Source organism: Talpa occidentalis, unplaced genomic scaffold (genome assembly GCF_014898055.3).
Source record: "Talpa occidentalis isolate TD23 unplaced genomic scaffold, MPIMG_talOcc4v2.1 talOcc4.10, whole genome shotgun sequence".
NCBI classification, from domain to species: Eukaryota; Metazoa; Chordata; class Mammalia; order Eulipotyphla; family Talpidae; genus Talpa; species Talpa occidentalis.
In genome coordinates this window covers 18,586,178-18,603,695 of record NW_023600993.1, presented here as the reverse complement: position 1 = coordinate 18,603,695, position 17,518 = coordinate 18,586,178, and the positions used below count along the sequence as shown (strand labels likewise).

General features: G+C 36.7%; 1 protein-coding gene across 7 annotated transcripts in view; it reads right to left on the bottom strand.

Moving 5' to 3' along the window:
* The window catches only part of RARB (retinoic acid receptor beta), an 885,139-nt gene that overhangs the window by 611,852 nt on the left and 255,769 nt on the right, over nt 1-17,518 (bottom strand). For 6 of the 7 annotated variants that reach the window (XM_054692829.1, XM_054692837.1, XM_054692832.1 and 3 more), the window contains one exon: nt 15,894-15,970. The gene's annotated coding sequence lies outside the window, so the exon portion shown is untranslated. Of the gene's footprint in view, nt 1-15,893; nt 16,437-17,518 lie in introns of those variants that run through there. The other variant, XM_054692842.1, reaches the window with a different exon arrangement.

Below are 17,518 nucleotides of genomic sequence, written 5' to 3'. Positions count from 1 at the left end.
GGTTACAGACTCTGTATTTAGCTTGGGGGCCCCAGCAAGCCATTGGTCTGTTCCAATGGCTAGCGCTGGGAATGGGCAAGTTTCACAACTCCTGGAACACCAGAGGATCCTCTAACAACATAAAATCAATTTTAAGACTTGAGAAACCACACTAATATAAAAACCCAAAATCTACTATCACTACATCACTGATATTTTAAGGACCATTCTTGGAAAAAAAATAATTGTGTTGTATTACTGAGACGTTTGGAGAGGCCTTTTTAAAAGTAATACCCTTTGTTTTGCTACCCATGTCCTGTATATGCCTTCAAATACTTTTGGATACACTTCTCCACCAACAATGCCTTCATAAAATGCAAGTAGTAGAGGGCCTCCCCGGTGGCGCAGCGGTTGAGCGCTGGGTTGCGAGGCTGCCCGCAGCCTCTGCAGCGCCGGTTCGATCCCCGGCTGTTGGGCGAGGGTCCCACATGGCGCGCAGACCTCTCCTGCCGCCCGCTGCTCCCCTCAGCAGTGTACTTCGGTCCTTCTGCCTGTTCTGCTCCCTGCTCTGGCTCTGGTGAATTCTCTCACCCTCCCACACTTCTGACTGTACCCAGTGCTTGTATCAATCAATAAATAAATCTTTAAAAAAAATAAAATAAAAAAAAATAAAAAAAATGCAAGTAGTAGAGACACTAGGTGCTTTCATGTTTTGGTTCAATGCATTAATATGGTGCAGTCCTTCCAAGCTCCTTTGCTACAGAACCAATACGGCTTCACAGATATTTTCCTGTTAACCAGGCCCCACATGTGGTATTCCAAAAACACTGACATTAACCTTTAATAGAATTTGTGGGCATAAAGCACTTTTATGGACACTTGCTTTATTTCCTTAAAAGTTTTATTAGAACTGTTACATTTTTCTACAGTATTTTATGTGACTTGCTACAAATAATTATTGCATTACATTAAATACAACAAAATCTTTGGTGTCTAGCACCTAAAAAACTGTGTGACCTGAAGTTTGTCATCTATCAGGAAAGAGAGAAACCAATCTAACACTTCACAAAACTAGCTGTTTTTGCCAGGTGAAGATAATGAAAATTAAATAAAAATTAAATGAAAATTAAATAACCACAAAGGGCCCAAAATGAGAAATTTGCTATGATAATACATAGATACAAATGAAATGTTAAAATACTGGCAACGTACACAAAAACCATTGATTTTTTTTCCCCTCTGATTACTATTTCAGTGATCAAAGTATATTAGGTACTTGTTTGCTTGCAATGTGTTTTATTAATGCTCGGTATCTGACACCCAATTTGGAAATCAATGCTTATTTCATCATTTTTCTCTGAGGGGTTCTATTATTTACAATTGATTTAACAGCAATGAAAGGCTTACCATTAACAAGACCCTGCTGCTGACACTTCACAGATGAATTATTGCACTTCAAAAACTGAATTAACTTAACCATCACCAAGACTGATGGTTTGATGATTTTTTTGTGCTAAGTCTAATGTATTTATAATTAGAATGTCAAAACAATAGTGTTCCTGCTTTGACCTCTTTCTTGATTTCTTCACTTTACAGTATTTAAAAGTTTGTTTGCTTTTACAGATCATCATTCCTTTAGTGGCCTAAATAAAAATACATTATAATTGTTCAAAATCAGCTTTAAAGATGGCCAGGGAAATGCAGTACCTTTCACCTGAGTATCAAAGGATTGGTGTATCTACATGCATGTAAGTATGAGATGGCAATATGACTACACAGTCCAACTTTCTTTTGGAAAAATATTAAAGTTAGTTCAGTTGATATAAATAAAAAAAGCCTGAGAGTCAATTCACTGGTTCCAATAAGGAGATTTTTAAAATCTAAAGTGATTTCTTAAATTTAAGGTTTTTCCTACCAGACAAATTTATGACTGAGTTAACTAATTTAGTGACTCCACAATGTCATAGGGATCTAGGTTCTCACTCTTTTTGCTCTGTAGCCTCGACTTCAGCTCCCCTTAGCTCTGTGTGTGGCTCTAGGTATCACATCTTAACATCTGATGAGAAATCTATCACGCTATGTTTTTATAATAAGGAAACATTTTAACAGATATTCTATCACCACCACTACTGAAGAATCTTCTTTGTCTAATTGGTCAAAATTCTGTCAATACGCATTCGTCAAAGAATTATCGGTTAGGACATTTGAATTGCCATTAATGGTTAAGCTAATGTCCATGGGAAGGAAGGTAGAGATGCAGAACATAATGGGCATGCTGCCAAAGAGAGGGCATGGAGGATACCTGTTGACTGGGTGACCAGTTAAACTGTCTACACTGACTTCAGTACACCAGGGTAGTAGAAGTTTGGAAAAAGTACTTAACTATTTTCTCTAGTAAAGACTCCACCAAATATTAAATATCAAATTTGATTTAAAGTTGTGCCAAAAAGACAACATGTTTAGGTTGAAATGGACATGATTACATCCTTACAGATTACTGTTTGTCTATGGAAACAAGTAAATTCCTCCAAATTGAGAAGATAATTTGAATCAGAAGAAGGAAGCAGACACATCCATTAATCACATTTAAAGTTTATTAAGGGTAGCTTAATAAGGTATGTAAGCTATATGGGTCCTCCCCACCAGAGCTGTTGAACCAGATGTCCAGGGGGAGCCCCACCACCCACCCTGACAGTTCTTATATTCAAATGAAGCTTAATATTTACAGAGTAAGAGTGTATGTAAAACTACTGATATTAGCAATCCAGGGGATATGCTTTATGAATTTTTGTGCTATTAGTAGGCTTGGTATGATGCACAGGTTAATAAAGATAGAGAAAACAATGAAGAATGTGGCTATCTTCTTGGACTGAAGGCAACTAATGGTCATGGGTATAAGATGGCAACAAGTTATACAGAAACTCTGTGGTTTTCCTATAATTACAATAAAATTAATCAGTTATGGAAACAATTTAATAAATACAGTTATTACTTTAGCTCTTTCCATTCAAATTTTTAAGTATTTGAGTTTCCATTAAGTTTCTAACTCCTGCTTCACTTTCTACCTATCATCCCCTCATATACTTTACTCATTATTGGCCAAACAATTATTTGAAAATTTTTCATTTGATTAAAATCTCTTTATTATGACTATATACTGTTTATATCTGAGCCCTGAGGCACAGGATAGCAAATTTTTTTCATGAAACTTACCCCTAGAGTTTAAAACTATGCCAGTACTTTTGTCTACTTCACTAATTTATCTATCAACTGCTGAATTACAACTCAATTTGAACACTTTAGGAAATGAATCCATTTCATCTTTTTGGCTGCCATCACTCCTGGAACGTTCTTTTCCTCCACTCTGCACAGAAGGATTCTCGGAGAGGCATCATTAAGTTCTCCCTCTGACTTTCATGGAGTCCTTATTTTCCCGCAGAATTTATACATTATTGCTCTGTTTTCTTCTGGCTTCTAGTTTCGCTTTTGAAAAGATCAATGCCATTATGATTTTCAAATGTTTACATGGGATCTATTTTTGTGTATGAATATATTTTGAATGTCTCAGATTGTATTTAAAAACTCATTCCCTAGAGTTTTTAAAATGTGGTAACATATTTTACATCCAAATTAATTCATTTTTCTAGGCACTCTATGAGTCCACTCCATCTGAAGACTTATTCACTATTCTCAAGAAGTTATTTGGGAAATTTCTCATTAATTTCATCTTTTCAAGAGTCATATTTGTCAGAGGTTGAACTCTGAGCTAATTGTCCAATTCAGCAGTCCTCAACTGTTTAGAATCCACAATTGTAAGAAAGTAAAAAGTGTCTATTCATGGGAATTCTACCTATAAATATGTAGATCTGCATCAAAATAACAGAAAATATATAATTATTTCCTCAAATAGTAAAATTAGTAAGAATGATATTTTCCATTTTTGCAAATCTCTTTAGTTTCTACTTTAATATAGAAAGCAACTGGATTCCCTCATGTACTTCTGCATTCACTTTATTGAAATGTTTTCATTGGAGTATGAAAAAATTTCATCTTTGTAAAGATAGTAACTGGGAAAAGGGGGACCCTATGAAACCCTTTTCAAGGGTACTCACACCCCACTTTGAGGACTAGGTTTAATTCTTACTATTTTTCTCCTATTTTTTTCTCCTCACCTATTTGTTCTATCTAATGATACTTTATCCACCCATAACTTCTGCTTCAGTATTTCACTTACACAATTGCATTTTAAAATTGGAACTTTCTATACTTTCAGTATTTTCAATAGTCCATGTTTTAACATTACTAATTACAGGTTTAGGCTATGTTCCCGAACTGCCCCCTCCCAATTTTCCTGTATCTTGCTTACATTATCTTCATATTTTCCAAAGATCACTTTTCCTTTTTACATTTGTTGGTCTCTGTCTCTCAAATGTCTGGTAACTTTAAATGTCTACTCATTTTAGACTTTCCCACTGAAAGCAACTAAAATTTGAATTGTTTCATAAAATGATTTATGAACAGGCAAGAAAGCAAAGAATAGTAAAGAAAGAAATCTACTAGGAAGCAGGAATTCAGAGGTAAGAGAAGCATCTTATCTGGCATATGTCTTAAAACCATTACTGAATTAGTTGCCCTTGAGCTTCAGTTGTCACAGCATTGGAAGCAGCACAAGGCAGGGGGCAAAATTAATCTTGCAAGATAATGTTCAAACAAGTAAAAACTCTGATAAGGAGAATACCCCCAAATTTATACCATGAGTTTAACTTAACAAATTCACCTGAGGTCCACAAGGAAAACACCTGTCTTGAGCCTTAATCATACACTGAACAGAAACTTTACTCCACTGAGAACTGATAGATCCAAGCAGGAACTCCCAAAGATTGACATGCTACCAAGGCGAACCTCAACACCTTCCGTCAACAATTTTAAATGATTTAAAAATTTTATGATCAGGAGTCCATCCAGGTACAAGGCAGCAGAGATCTTCCCTGGAAGATCCCAATTCTAACTGAAGGCTTAGAAATTTCCTGAGATAACATTCCAAAAGCCAAAGGTCACTATGAAAAAAATTATGAAATAATAGTCCATATCCAAAAGCCAATGGATATAACAGACTGGCAATGACCTCACATATTGAAATTTTTATAAGTGGAAGTATTTATTATTTTTTAAAAGGAAGAAATCGGCAATTAATAAGTTACAAAATGAATGGATTTGAAAAATAACTCGATGAAACAGTATTTTCAATCAGGTCTTTATTTTACAGGTAGAAGATACTAAGATTTTTTTCCTGAGAAATCTCATCAGCCCAAGAGGAACCACAAAAATTTCTGACACCAGGACTGCTGTCAAAATGATACAAATCTTAGAACAGTGGTTCTTACACAGGATGACTTCAAATCTTCCAATCCCCAGACCCTCAATTCCAGGGAACATTTAGCAATGTTGAACATATTTTGCATTATCACAATTGCAGGATACTGAGGACATCCAATGAGGTAAAGAACGCTGTCAAATATCCTACATACAAAAGAAAGTCCCTGACAAAGAACTAACCTCCCCCACCATAATGCCAATAGTGCCTGCATTGAGAATTCCTGCCTTAAAGCAATTCTCACTTTGATATGGCTAGTCACCTTCTTTCTCACTCCACATCTTAAGCAGTCAACCAAAGTTTTTACCAGATATTTCAGGGAAGCATTTAAAATAAAGGCAGAACAAACTTGGATGAAAATTTCAAGAACAAAATCAAACTGCATGCCATTTATAAGAGACACACCTAAAGCACAAAGGTTAAATAAAAAATGGGAAATTATAATTTTACTCATATATGGAAAATAAGCCAAATAAACAAAATGAAACAAAAAATTCCCATACAGATTGATAGTTACCTGAGGGGAAGTGGGCTGGAGGTTGAATGAAATGGATAAAGGGGGTCATTTATATGGTAATGGATAGAAATTAGACTTTTGGTAGTAATTATGATGTAGCCTATACAGTTGTCACAATTCTCTACCTGGCACTTGAGTTATCTCAACAATGATGTAAAATATATATAAAATTAAATTAAATTTAAAAAATAGGAAAAGATATCAGGAAACCTTTAACAAAAATAAAATTTGGTCTTACTATATTAATACAGATAAAGACTTTAGAAGTTTGACTACAAGACAGTTATTATGTAATGATAAAGGACTTCATTCACCAAGACAAAGTAACAATTCCAAACTTGTATTCAGCTAACAATATAGCCTCAAAATGCTCATCTCATTTTTTTTTTCTGCTGTTCTCATTTTGGAAACTTGCACATATACTACTTTTATTTTCCCTTTATGTCAGTAGAGGACTATCTGAGTCTTGAAATGGGCCATTTCTCTCATTTGGAATGCATGTCTATGTTGTAAAAATACCTAGTAAATGATGTATCTTGAAAAATAAAAAGGAAAATCTGCTATTTTTAACAGCTGATTAGAGAGTCCATATGCCATACTGTAGGCCTACAGACAGGTTGAGTTCTCATTTCATTAACAGGCTCTCAATTATCACTATCTATAGATGTCTCTTCAATTTCCCTTTTGAAAGGTGTAAGTCAGCCCACCACTGTTCTCAGGTCACTGAAGATCAGACCTGGAGGTCTCCATCTTCTGTATATGGGTTTTCACTGAAATTTTGTCCTTAGGATTGTTATTTCACCCTCAACTATAATTGGTATATTAGCTATGGTCCTGTTGGATCAACATCTTCACAAATAATTCTTTAGGATTTTGCTAAAGAGGTTGCAGTCAATATGATTGTTTCATTTACAGATTGTTCACAAATCCTACTATTATCAGACATGCCTGCAATCCATTTTTAAAGGCTTTCGGGACTTCCTACTCCTTTCTAGGGTTTTAAAAAGATTATGTGAATTTATATATTTAAAAAAGGGCACTTTTGAGCCTCCCTTGTGGTGCAGCGGGTTGAGCATGGCGTGCTGTGAAGCTGTCCGCAGCCTCTAGAGTGTGGGTTCAATCCCCACCGACTAGCAAGAATCCCACATGGTATGGTAGACCTCTCCTGCCATGCCTGCCGCTCCCCTCAGCAGTGTATTTCTGTTGTCTGCCTGTTCTGCTCCCTGCTCTGTCTCTGGTGAATCCTCTCACCCTCCCGCGCCTCTGGCCTGTACCCCAGCTCTTTTATAAAAATAAATCTTTAAAAATAAATAAAGAGCTCTTTCTTTAAAAAATTATGGAATTTATTATGATCAATTTCAGACTTGAAAAGAATGTATCAAAATTGTCAGCTTATTGTATCTATTCATTCTTAGAACTACATTTAAATGACTAAAAGAAACTATGTAGCAAAGGATGCTTCCTTTGAAATTCAAAGTTTCCCCAAAATTACATAGTTATTACCTTTACACAGTACATTTAATCATTAAATATTCTTCCCTCTTTGGATATTGCTAATAAAAATTAGAGAAATATACATAAAATAAATTCATTTGCATTTACTAGAGATATATTGTCATTTCAATTTGTACTATGACCTCTCAGTTCTAAATATTCTTATTAATATTCCAAGATAGCCCCAGGGTTAATAAAATGGTATTTCTCTTACTACTTACTATTTTATGGTAAATTTATGCAAATTTTGCATCTGAATATGCTTATGCCTGGCAATGAGATTATATATTGTAATTCTTTCATCAGCCCATAGTAATAAATGATAAATAAAATGCCACTGTCTCAATTCCATTTTTCTAATTGGTACTATGATTCTCTGCATGAGAAAATGCTGTTCTCATGTATACTATGTTTTGGTATAATTTAACATGGCAAGTTTTTATTTCCCAAAGCTAAAAATTTCAGCAATGAATGTATTATAAATCCTTAAAGACAGGTTTATAAATTTTTAATAGAATTTCGACTTTGGCTAATACTACATGAAATTTGAGAGACAATGTAATACCTTGATTTATTTCCACTGTATTATGGGTTAAATGATTAAGCATTAAATTCTGGCTAAGTCATATGTCCACATACTCAACATTACAGATTTGACTACCATTCAATATATTTCATAATTTTGAGATAGTCTGTTGTTCTCCACTTCACACCATTGACACCATAATTTATGTTTATGCATAACTCACAATAATTCAATTAGATAAATGAGGAAGAAGGTGTAATTACCAAAGATATAATAAATGAGTAAACCAGATAATCACCATTAAGAATATATTCTAAGTAAGGATTGTTTCAGGCAAGATCTGACAGATGCTAAAAATTAGTAATAGAACATGTGAGGAGGGACATGACATTTAGCCCCAAAGTATCTCCTCCATGATTAATCACAAAGGAAAATATGTAACTTTATAGTGGAGGAACCCAGCAGGTATCACATAACAAGTGACAGGTGGCACCTAAAAGAATGACCAATGTTATCAGTAATGACACATATTGGCATCCAGTTCCCCAATATGATGGATTGAAAAGGGCACTCCACTTTAGTTGCCAATTATTTTCTGGTCAGTTATTCAAATAAATGAGAGTAATTCCATATAAAATGATGGGCACATTGTGTCTAGATTGGGATAGTTTTGCCCTATATGAAACAATCAAAATCTCTACAAAGTTCTTCATAGAACTTGTTAAGCTAGTTTTGGAAATTAGGAAAAAAAAACAAATTAAAAAACATTGCCAAAGGAATACAATGTAGTAGGAGTCTTAACCAGAAATACAATGTAGGAGGCTTAACTAACCAAAAACCAAATAAAATAACACAGCAATATTGATAATAACTTATAAACAATGAGAGAGCCAAGAGCCCAGAAACATACCTACACAAACAGAAATTTGATTTATGATAGAAACATTCATCAATTGCGATAAGGATGCACTACAAATAAACAGTATTGGAGCAATTGGTTTCCCTATTAGAAAAAAGACCAAGACATCTACGTCACAACAGTTACAAAAGTCAATTCCAGGTAAATGATGTGAAAGGTGAAACTAACATGCTTATAAGAAAATCAAGGATTACTTTTTTTGAGATGGTCATAAAGTAAATTAGGATGCATTAAAATTTATAAATTGTGTTCATCAAAAAAGACCATGAAGATAGTAAGATCTTCAAACTGGATCTTCAAACTGGATCATTTTGTTTTACAAAATGGGAGAAGGTATTTGCAAAACTTATCAATAAGAATGAGTCTCCAGAAAATATAAAGCAATTTTAAATAACACAAAACTCACAGGTCTCATAAAAGATAAGGTGTAGTTATTGGCGATAAAAATATTTTGTCAACTTTATTCTACTTCTGTAACACAATTTTATTTTTACTTGTATTAATTTCACTTTTATTAATTTTGAGTTTATTATTTTACCATCTATTATCTATATTTTACCATTTAATATATCTGCATATTTGCTTTAATGACTAAAATCATGCTAAAAATAATGAAAATTTCATTTACAAAACAGAATGATAATCTTAGATAATGACTCTTAATCATTTTAAAGCAAAAAAAGAACAAGTTACCCTTCTGGAATAAGAATACAAAAATGAGATACAAGAATTGGAAGAAACAAGCAACAGGATGATGAAAATTTAGCTAACCAAGTTCAGAAAAAAAATGGAAGTGAAAACAAAACTATTATGGAAATGATATCACCTTGGATCAACCAGAGAAGTATGCCAAGAAACTAGTCAGAAACTTAAAAAAGTCCGGAAGAAACTGAGCAAAATGAATTAAAATGTTAAAATGGAGGAAAAAAAAGACTACTAATATCTAAAGTCAGACATGAAACATACGGTATAGCCTCTGCAAAATGAGCAACACAATAAAAACATTCCAAGTTTTTTTCTGAAGTAAAGGCCTGAACCAACAAATCAAATGGGTATATATTGTCCTAGTGGATGATAAGACTGATAGAGAATAATCAACACTAGGGCATATTGTAGTTCGTCACCAAGTTTCAAAGACAAAAAGAAATGGGCAATGAGAGATAAGTAAAATGACACACCTACTCAGATTTAGAAATTTAATTCTGCAATGACAATTCTCCAAGAACAATATAATTCAAATTTAAACTTGATTTATCAACTTAATGGATCACAAAAGACTAGTAGAACATGAACACTAAAGGAATAGAGGGGTGAGCGAGCACATCCTAAAATGGCCCTGAAGTCTTATTGAGTTGCTGGAGCATCAAACCAGCTTCCCCGTTTGCTAAGAAATGGACAGCACCCAAAGCTATCTCCTAATGGGATGAGTGGCCTAATTTCATCACATCCTCTCCCTCACCCCACCCAACCCAACCGAGGAGTAAGAAGCAACTTCCCATTAGCCTTCAAATATCCAGGTGTTGGGGAACAGATCAACAAGGGAAAAAGATTCTGCTTTCGGAATATAAACCCATCCTGTGAGGCTAGCAGATAACTGTGATCTAGCAGCACATCTTGATGGGTGAGGGGAGGTTGAGAAATCCACAGCACCCCTACTCTTGCTGATCCCGACTGGTTGCCAACTTTTTCCTTTTCCCCCAAAGCCTATTTATGAAACCATGTTGTGTGACATTGTAGAATTCATCTTAAACTGTGGTGCATGACAGCAAACAGCACACTAGGGCCTTGCCTGGCATTACAGTCATTAGTTTGTTTTCCTACACACATCATTTCCATGGTTTATGAAATATCTGTGCTAAAGAAGGATCTAAAAGGATAAATATGATTTGAGATTAGAGTGGATTTGAGGGGTAGACTTGAGAATTGGAGGATGAGTCATTCGGAGGAAAATTTAGTTCAAAGCCTAAAGAAAAGAACAGTTCATTGAGTACCTGGCCTTATAAACAGGTTAGGATTAATGAAATATAAGGTGTAAGAAAACAGTAGAGGAATTGATGAGAAGGATCTGGTGTAATGGACCATGAACATCAAGTGGTCAGGCTTCATTCTGGGGATTCAGAGTTCCTCAGGATAGGTTCTGTAGCCAATTACCTAAAAATCCTATGAGATTAAGGGCCAGATTTTCTTTTGTGTGTGTAACCAATTATATATTCTAGATGCAGTTTGATGAGGGTAAAATATCAATGGAGTATTTATAGTGACAGGAAGGGTTGTAGGACAAGGACAGGAAATGATGTTAGCAAACAAGAGGTTAAAAACATAATGACTCTAGACCTGAAGGAACACCTGCTTTCAAATTCCCTTGGACCATTGTTTTTATTACTACTCTTTTCTTCTCCTGACCTGCCTTTCCACAGCTATCAAGCTAGCAGCTATAAGAAGAAAGGGACCAGAAAAAAAGCTTCACAGATCATGAGACCAGATCAGTTTAACCTGGAGATGCAGGCCCCATTAGATGTTCACCTTGGAGATGGTCAGGAGACCCGCACAATCATAGGGCTGCAGCTTATTGGTGACACAACTAGCAGCCAATAAAGTTTAATGTCTTTGTTTTCAAATCCCAGTCATAGAACTTATATTGACCCCTATTCCTGGCACCTAAGGAAGTCTTTATAACCAGAGAGGTCTCCCTGGCATTCTCTGTCTTGACCTTTCACTAATCAATAAACAATGACTCTTCCTGATTCACTGGTCCCCTTCTTAAACTTGACCAGTGGGCCTCAAGAATGCTTTCTACAGCTTAGGAATGGAACCCCTTCAGTCCATTCCTCAAACTCCTGTCAGGTGGAACAATAAACAGTGGCTGGTATGCTCCCAGCGTATCCACCTGTATTGTGGGAAGATTGGGCTGAGGAGCTACGGGCTGTCCCCTTGTCTGGTGACAGTGTGGTAATTCAGGAAAAATATCAGTATGGTATAAAAAATGGCCTCACAGGAGTTTGAAAAAGATGTTTATAATACATAAAACATGCCTCAAACCATATGAACAGGCCAAATTCACAAGAACCTCTCTGTGACAAATATATCAATTCACTGCAAAACAGAACAGTCCCCCTCCTGCAGAACTACAGTCAGCAGTGGCTGTCACATCTGTAGTCAGGACATTGCAATGACTGGGTGTGTAAACTCAGTTAAGTGTGGAGGTGAAACAGTATGTTCAAAGTAAGTGCAGGAGAGGGAGAGGGGAGCAGAAGTTGAGACTTCTAAGAAAGAACAAAGAATTCCATGACCAGGGACATATTCATGAGGATAAGAGAAAGGAGGGTAATTTGAAGGGCTAAGGTACCTGAGGATTTGAGAAAAGTTGACATCAAGAGAACAGTGGGAGGGACTTGTCTCCTGCATGGGAACTACACGTCCTCCCCATAAACCAACAAGAGTGAAGACATAAGATTCAGGGTAGGCCAGAAGTTCTGTTCTGTTTGTTTTGTTTTGTTCACTTCAATTTTAACAAAGTAGGAAGTAGGCCTATCAAATAAGATTAGAAAGGTATTAGGTTGGGAACATAAGTGGACAAGATCATAGAGCAGCATTTCTTTTAAAAATAAATCCAACTTTCAACCAATCAGAGTATATTTCCCCAATTAGTGGGAATTAGTGGTCTCTTATTACACTGGATTTATGAACAGGTTAGGTATACAAGAGACTTTATTCCCTATTCTCTATTTTGGCATTCACTTCTTGATGTGCTCCTTCACCTAACTCAAGTTATGCTGACATGATCCTTGACTTCCCATGGAGAAGTGTTCATTTTAACTGGCAGGCAAATGATATTACACTCTGAAGGCCCATCATGCTAAGTGACCATTAAACCATTACACTTAAGAACTGCCTCTCAAGACAGAAATTCCAAGTGCTTCACACAGCATCACTGCTTAACTATCAGAATTTTATAGACAGGGAAATGTCATCACCAAGCTCACATGAAATCTTCCGGTTATAAACAAAACATCTGTGGCTGGTTAGCTCGGGTGGTTCATCCATGAAGTTAAATGACCAAAATCGTGGGTGGAATCCTTGAAAAGCCCTGACAGTCTGTTTCAAGTCCTTTATCTGCAGCTATATTAGATGAGAGACCTCACCCATGGAGACACCCCATTCAGAGAGGATGTGGCTGCTTCACCCCATCCATCGGCCTCCTCTCTATCCCTCTATGTTCACAAGGCTCTTCTTTTTAAGCATCCAGTCTTTCAAGTTTTTCCTTCTCCTTTCATTACTTTTGTTTCCATTCAACCCCTCCAATCCACTTCAAAGTCTGCCTCAATACCCACTGAAGTCCCAGTATTTTTCGCAGCTCACTCTAGACTCTATGAATATAGCTGAATAACAACCTTCGGAATCTGTATCACATCATCTGGTTCAAAACTGTATTCAACTTGAGACTCTAAGCTGCCTGAGGGAGGAACCACAGAGATAGCCCAGTAAGATGTAAAAAGGTGATTTTATTCCTATTTGAAGAGCAGTACTTCCTAGCTGGGTAATTTTGAGTTACACATCTAATCTCTTTTGACATTTGTTCTCTTTTGAAAGATAAAAAAGCCTTACAACCAATTCTCTGCTTTATACTTTTTAATCACTTTGATCTTTAGTAGCTCCCAAGAAACACTTGAATAATGGAACTGAATCCCATGAATAAATACAAATCTATAACCAGAGGGCAAACAGCTATTTTTCCTTTATCTGAAAGTGCAACAGGCTCATTATTTTAAATAAAATATGTGAATTGTTTTAGTATAGCAAATAATAGACATATACAAAATATATCTTTGATATATACAAAACACATCTTTGAAATCCTCAGTAATTTCAGAGTAAGAGTCTTCAAACTTAAACATTTGGGAAGTACTTCTCTATATCAAAGAAAGGTATAAGATAATTACCTGCATTTATCAAATGTAAAAATGTAAGTTTAAGTATGAGTTTTTCATGAAAAATACATTTTCAACAGAATATGACTATCTTTTGCTGATCGCTATTACATTGAATATCTTCTCCTAGGGATGGCAAGTAAAGTCCAAACAATCCACTCATCTGTTTTCAAATCCAACCTCAACAAACACTCTAGGCCTTTCTTTCTGGCTTGCAGATGACCTTCATGTCCTCACATGGCCTGTTCTCTGCTCCCTAAAATCTCTGGTTTTCGTCTTACATGGTCACCAATCCTAATAGGGAAGGACCTATCTCCAAATGTAGTCACTTGGGTTCGACCTACCCATATGACCTCATTTAACAATTACCTCTTTAAAGGTTCTATTTCAAATATGGGGTCATGTTTTGGGGTTTATTGGCTTGGTACTTCCAGGTATGAATTTTAGATAAATATAATTCAGTCCACAACACCATGGTAAGAAAAATTAAGCTCTTCCATGGTGAGTTCTAATGACTTATTTATCTTTTACACTCTATTTTACTACCTAAGTCAAGATCACACAAAAGCCCTTTCCGTTTACGTAACTCAAGTTCATCACTTTACTAATTTCAGGTAAAGGGAGGTCGAGTCATTCATCTAAGGTCACACAGAACATTAGACAATCCAAAGAAGTTATTTTTTTTTAATTTTTAAAGAGAGGTTTTTTTCAACATTTTGGAAAGCTTGCAATGATTAAGGCAACATTAAGGACTGCTTGAAATGATTGTTTCAATCATCGTGGCCAAAATACCTGCACTTTTATTTAGGTGTGTGCACACAATCAAGGGAGAACTGCATGGGTTTCTTATATGTGGGTGTGCCTACACTGAGGTACACCTATGTTCAAACAACCCTTGCTCAGGGTTTGAAATGACACTTTGATGGCAGAAAAGCAGTAAAAACATAATATAAAGAAACCTTATGTTGTATGATCTGTTGGAAAGAAACTGCCAAGACTACCACTCTCTTAGGCCCTGCTAACAAGTTACAGTCTAGTTAAAAAGGCTAAGAGGGCAGAAGAGGGTGAAAGGCCACCAATGCCCAAGATTTTTCCACACAACAGCCAAGAGGCCCCAGGTGTCTTCAATATTAGACAGGCGCAACCCCCTCATCCCCCTACCCGCCACCATGCACAGCTGAAGATCAGTTACTGGTATCCTTAGGGGAGTGAGTGCCTCACTTGGACCCACTGCTCTTTGGGAAAACAAATGTAAGGCTTCTGGATGTGAATGAGTACAAAGTGAGTGGAGATTCACAGAACTTGCCTAATTTTATTAGTCAAATCCACCCCCCTCCTTTTTTTTTTCCTTCATTCCCAGCATTTGATGGTTGGGAGAAGCATTTCATGACACTTGGAAATACACACTTCAGATTTCAGTGTCCATAGTTTCATTCAGACATCATACTCACTCATTTACACACCATCCAGGGCTTCTTTCCTCCCACAGTGGCAGAATGAAGTCATTGTGACAGAAACGGCACAGCCCACAAAACTTCACATGTTTATCATCTGTCCCTTTACAAGACAGTTGGTAAACATCTGATCCTAGCTTCACGCAGTATATTAAGCTCACACTTCAGACTGTCTTATCTTCGCAAACTTCAACACTGGAAAAGTTAATGATTCTGCAAAGCATCCGGCTATTGGTTGACTTTAGAGTTCTGTACAACGCGCTAAACTAGAAAAATTTTATAATTCCAAATCCTGCTGAGAGACGCCAGGCCACAGCGACTCCAAACCAAAAAGCCTCTTAAGTGAGAGAAAGGCCTTAGAGCGCTGACTGCCTTCCAGGTGAGCACAGCAGCTCCGCGCCCGAAGTCCTGCCGAGCTCAGACTATTTATTATGACTGCATGGAAGTTGTAAGGAAAATGGATTAGATGCCAAGCAGTCTAATCCCCCCCCCCACCTTGTTCTAGGAGATACTTCAAAATAACGCTGGGCAGCAATTCTTTCCTCTGAGCTCTTCCTGCAGTGTAACTATCGCCGTGGTTCAAACTAATAAAACGAAATAAATACTCCAGAAACCAAACAGGGCTGTTTACAGAGGACACTGGTCAACGGACCTACTCGCAAGAGTCTCCAGAAGCTTGAAAAGAGAAAAATGTGGACCTACCTCCTCTCTGTAGTTCCTGAGGACAATTCTCGATGAGAAGGACGGACGACTGTTTCTTTCTGCTGATATTCGGGATCCTGCAATGACAATTATCTTCGCTTAGCAGTCTTCAACAGCACAAAGCAAAAAAAGAAATTAAAGTCCGTTTTATTATGGAGTCTCTGCCTGCTTCTTCACAGCACCTCTCGCCCATAACAAACGGGCATCCTCTCTGAGGAGAAACCACCCAGAGCGCCTTTGCTGAATGTTGTTTCGACCTCAAGCCTTCTCCAGAGATGTTAACATGTTTATCATCTGTTTTCTTTACAAAAAAGTGGGTAAACATCTGATCCCAACTTCATGAAGTATATTGAGCTCACGCTTCAGATAGTCGTCTCTTCGCAAACTTCAACGTGGGAAACCTTAATGATTCCGCAAAACGGACGGCTCTTGGCTGAGTTTAGAGTTCTGTACAACATGCTAAAGCAGGAAAAATTTAGAATTCCAAATCCTGCTGAGAGACGCCAGAACACAGCGACTCCAAACCAAGATCCTCTAAAGTGAGAGAAGCCAGCGAGGAGCACGAGCCTGCGCGCGCTGAGCTTTATAGGCTCACGGGAGCGCGCAGGCGCGTCAGCCTCACACAGGTGCAGCCCATCATTATAACGGCGCCTCCGAGGCCGGGCGGGCCTGGACCAGGTGAAGGTCATTTGGAGAGCGGTTCGGCTAAAACCCAGACCCACGGAGATTTAAAACATGAAAAAAAAAAGGACACCTAGGATTGTTTTGGTTTCTCCATTATCCACAGGACAAACTGACATACGTCTAGTAACTGCCCAGGTCATCTTAGACAAATAAGACAATGACTTCAAACCCTAGTTTATCCTTAAAATATAAGTCTTAGGGTGTTAAATTGTCTTTTATTCAGAGGTCTATTTTGACTTTATTTCCTTCTGGTAAGTAAAATAATTTGTCTCATGGAGTCTCTTTGTTCAAAGAGAAACAACTAGGGTTTCCAGATTAATATGTAGGACACTCAGCTAAATCTGAATTTTAGATAAGCAGCAGATATATTTTTAGTATAATTATGTCCCAAATATAAGTATATCCCAACTAATGCTTGGAAAATATGTATACTAACAATATTTGAAATTCAAATAAAACTTTCCTGTAGTGGTGGTGGTGGTGGTGTTTGTTTGCTTGGACAATCCTAGGAGAAATTTTATTTCAAAATACTTGGTTGACAAGTAGTAGGACAAGTTTGAAGGCTGTTGTTCCTAATCTTGAAAGGTAAAAGTTCTTAATGCTTTGGAAGAGGAAAAAAAAATGCCTTTAATCCTCAGTTCTCCAACCTGTGAAACATGAGTGTGATATTTAAATGTTGCATGGATCTGCACCATTAAAAGGAATGATAGTTCAGTTATCAAAATAAGCTTTAACTGCAACAGCCTTGGTTTTATAACATCCTTAAACTGCTTGTGTATATTTCTTACTGATTAGTGAAATTAGTTTATAATACATAAAAACATATAAGTGAATTAAATGAGCAAAAATTGGGAGCTTTCAGTTCCACCCTTTGAGGTTATCATGACCTATGAGGTATAGCTCAGCAATTCAATAATGATAAGGCATTGTCTCTCCAGCTT